The 4,345-nt window shown below is 43.9% G+C and overlaps 1 long non-coding RNA gene across 1 annotated transcript; it reads left to right on the top strand.

Annotated features, from left to right (window-relative positions):
* The first annotated feature begins 573 nt into the window (after positions 1–573).
* Positions 574–2,412, top strand: LOC132712508 (uncharacterized). The gene is made up of 2 exons (XR_009623158.2): positions 574–676; positions 1,458–2,412. It is a non-coding gene; the product is annotated as an uncharacterized LOC132712508 (long non-coding RNA).
* The last annotated feature ends 1,933 nt before the right edge of the window (positions 2,413–4,345 follow it).

Raw genomic sequence — 4,345 nt, 5'->3', positions numbered from 1 at the left:
TCTGCGGTTCCAGGATCTGGGAGTTCTTCTTAACGGAAAAAGTGACTTTCATCATTAAACAACAGTAACTGCCATCTTCTCAATATCTGGAGAATTCATTCATTTCTTCTTATTCAAACATTTAAGCAGTTCACTCATATCTCAGTGGTGACTCACCTGGACCATTAGTGTGGTAGTTTGTGGAAAAGTTTTTCTGACTCTGTTCTCCATCCTGGGGTTTAGGTCCTCTCCAATTCACCCCTGTATCCTCCTTCCATCAATCCTTCTAAATGACTAGGTTTTTGAGAGCGTTATCAGTTTAAATTGTGGATGCTAATTTTTTGAACTGAAGAATTTGATTGCAATGCATGTTTATCTGCTCTTCTATGTAATTAAGTTTATTTAATTGTCCTTCGTAGCCGAACAGCCACCTCATGTTTCAGAGCCTTGCTCATCTACTGTAATTCCGATTCAGGAAAGCTTTCCCGCAAAATAGTTGTCTGCAGGGATGGGCTTCAAAAATTTTACCAAGGGGTAATCTGCCTGGTTGCAGGGTAGGCGTGGCCATGGTGGGCGTGGCCTAGTCGGCCTCCTGCATCACAGTGAGGGGGAACATTTTGCCCTCCCCGGGCTCCAGAGGCTTTCCTTGAGCCTCTGGGAGGGCGAAAACAGCGTTTCCGGCCTTCCCGAACTTCCGGTAGGCCCATTTTTCATCTTCCCTGAGCCTCTGTGTGTGCCCTGCACTTACCTGCATCCAAAAAAGGCAGTGTAGGGACTTCTGGGAGAGGCGGGGTGGGTGGGGCCAGCCAGGAGTGGGATTTGGGGGTTTTCCAACTGCACAAAATCTTACCTAGAGGTTCTTCCGAACCCCTGCGAACCCCCAGCAGCCCACCCCTGGTTGTCTGTCAAGCAGGTAAAATGTTGAACACGGGTCACTTTCTAGAGAGGAGTTGAAACCTTCCCTGGGGATCATGTGGCACCCATCCCCAGCTCCTCCTTCTAGCAACCTAGAGGTTTTCATCAACAATGATTGTAAATTTACAAGCAGCTAGTATAATCTGAGGAACAACCATCCTTGGGTATATTGTGCTGTCACATCCCTGATTTATCTTGTCTCCCAGATTTTATGGGTGGAATGAAACTCTCCATTCTGGATTGGCAAATGAGCATTGGACTGAGACATCTCAGGGCTCAACGATTGGCCAAGAATGGAAAGTTCTGACTGGGTGATGGCAAGCACCTGTTTCCTGGATGAATTACATCATAGGCTCATTGTGAGGATAAAGGGAAGGAGCTATTCCTGCTGGCTTGTAGTCCTTAGAGGCACGAAAGCAAGAATTTGCTGTGATTGTTATTTAATGCCTCATTATAAGCAGTGACATTGTGTTTCTGACTAACAATCCATCAAAAATGCAGAGGGAGGGGCAGATTTCTCTTAAATAGGACCCCTTGATTTGCCTCATCTCATTTTTTCCAAGGTGATGTCAGTGTGGCAGCTGTTACAAAACTTCAGGGAGGAAAACAGCACGTCGTCCTCTGGAACGTTTCTCCATCACTTGGCCTGTCTCCTTCCATCCATTCAACAATCTGTTTTTTGATTGCCCTGATGGTGTGAACCTCAATATGCTGGGTGCTAAACTCTTGGCATACAGAGGTGAATGGAAGGTCCCCGGTGTCTGATTTTTGCCTGCAGATGGTTTGGCCCTGCCTGAGTGACGTTGAGTCAAATCCACAGAGCTGTCAACCAAGAGACAGGTTGACTTCATCCTCTTGATGTCCCTCAGGTGAGGATCTCTGGCAACAGGGAAGTTAACTCAAAGACGGGCCGTTGCTTCTGCCCTTTGAAGTTTGGCATCGTGACTGTGAACAGGAAGCCTGGGGTTGAAAGCAAATTTTTAATACAAACGGAATGACATTAATATCACATTTTGCCATGATGGGAAGAGACTACGTTGCAGGCAGCCCTTTTAAACTCCCAGCAGTGACATTCTTTACTTGGAAAAAGGGGTAGGGGGCAGATGCGATGGCGGCATCTAATTTTGCTTCTATCAGAATGAAAAAGGACTTGTCAACTGGAGGGAACAGCTGAGAGACACGACTGGTAGAATGTCGGTGCCAGAATGTTTTGGTTAATGCTACTTCCTGGTCTTTGTTTCCAGCCCCTTCTCTCATGTCTTCTTTCTGTTAGAATCGGGGGGCGAGGCCGGGCGGGGTGCAAGAACTGAAACTCATTAAAACAACATCAAGCCGTCGGATGCAAAACAGAATATTGAAAAGACACTCTTCAGCATTTCCACATGCAAGTTTCCCTTCATAATATTTATCGGTACTCTGGGGTTTCTCTCCCTGCCTTTCTGGCTTCCCTGAGTGGGGAGGTTAGATTGCGTGTGCTCTGTTCAGCATTTGCCTGTCATGATAAAAGGATATCAACATGGTTAATAGTAATGGTTGGCAGATGAAAGGGGAGCTGGGGAGGGCTTAATTTTGGGGAAGGGAGGGCCATCGTCAGTTTGTCCTTTCGTTCGGTCCAAAAACAACTGCATAATTTGTTATACTGTGATTCCATGGGGTTGCTTAAGAATGCCAGTTGTGTGTGGCATTGGCCAAGCATATAATCCTACTTCTAAAACATGTCAGCTTTGTTTAAAAGCAATATGCTTCTAGCTTTTAATGCCTGGAAAAATGTTCCTAACATTCTGGATGAGACTTACAGAGCCAGCAGGATGTTCAATAGCACATCTGGGTGGACATAAGCCTTAAGCAGAAGTTGTTGAACCCAAACCAATTCGCATTTGGGGTCGACTCACTGAAAACAGTGGGACATTTGTTATTATTTATTTATTTATTTATTTTATTTATTTATTTATTTGTCAACAAGCAAAAGGAAACAAGTAACAGTATAGACATAGACATGGACACATGAAAAACATTGGCACAAATAAAAGGCTATAAATACACAAAACATACCCATAGACACATAGAATGATGACATATAAATGGGGACAGTAGGACAGGGACGGTAGGCACGCTGGTGTGCTTATGTACGCCCCCTTAGGGACCTCTTAAGAAACATGAAAAGTCCACAGTAGACAGTTTAAGGTAAAAGGTATGGGGATTAGCAAGACTAACAACAGGATCAGGTAGAGTGTTCCAGTTAGTGGGGACTCACTTCTCTCCTCTTGGTTTCAGCAGGTTTGCTCTAATGTTACTGAGTCTGGATCCAGCTAATATTATGTAGAAGATGGTGAGGAGGATTAGGGATAAATCCTAAAAGAATTGGTTAAAAGAATTGGGCAGGTTTAACCTTAAGAAGGGAAGGCTGAAGAGAGACATGATAGTAGTTTCCCAATAACTTAAGGACTGGCCTTGGAAAGATGGTGTGGATTTATTTTTCATAGCTCCCAAGTATAAGACACAACCAGTGGTGGGATTCAAATAATTTAAAAACCGGTTCTCTGCCCTAGTGACCGGCTGGGTGGGTGTGGTCAGGGGGTGTGATAGGCAGCACTCGGCCTCCTGTACCCCTTGGGAAAAAAAATAGGGCACATGGGAACTCCTGGAAGGGGCAGGGAGGGGCCAGCCAGCAATTTAACAACTGGTTCGCTTGAACCGGCCTGAACCGGCTGAATCCCACCATTGGACACAACCCAATAGGTAGCAGCTTTATAGAGGAAGATGTTCGTTTGAAAGTTTCCTAATCATAAGAGCTAAATGTGGAAATGTGTGGACTCCAATACTGGAGGGTTTCAAAAATAGGTTAGACAGCCTTTTGTTTATTTTTTATTTATTTTATTTTTATTTATTTTTATATGCCGCCTTTCTCTGGAGACTCAGGGCAGCTTACAATGCGTTAAGCAATAGCCTTCATACTTTTGTATATTTTATACAAAGTCAGCTTATTGCCCCCACAAACCGGGTCCTCATTTTACCCACCTTAGAAAGGATGGAAGGCTGAGTCGACCTTGAGCCTGGTGAGAATTGAACTCGCAGTAATTGCAGGCAGCTGGATGTTAAATGCTGCCTTAGTAGGAGGCATTAGCCTCCTATACCACACAGGTTGTTTGAGACAGTCTGAAGAATCCAGCAGGTTTTATCTAGAAGATTCCCCCAAGGGAACAAACCTTGGATTCTCTGATTTTTCTATTACTGATTCGTTTTTTTTAAAATAATCAATCAAACAATCAAACAAACAAATAAAAAAATATGCTAGTTATAATTTAAGAAGTTGAGAGCTGGGTTTTGGTTTCTTTGATAGGCTAGCGATCACTCCTGACCTAGAATAGCTCACCAAATATAACATGATGGAGAAAAAAATTGAGTAAGTTATGATGCCTGACTGAGCCTGCAAAAGATAATGATATGCAAC

This window comes from Pantherophis guttatus, chromosome 6, assembly GCF_059756535.1.
Source record: "Pantherophis guttatus breed Tessera chromosome 6, ASM5975653v1, whole genome shotgun sequence".
NCBI classification, from domain to species: Eukaryota; Metazoa; Chordata; class Lepidosauria; order Squamata; family Colubridae; genus Pantherophis; species Pantherophis guttatus.
The sequence above is the reverse complement of the archived record's forward strand: the minus strand, read 5'-3'. Positions and strand labels throughout refer to the sequence as shown.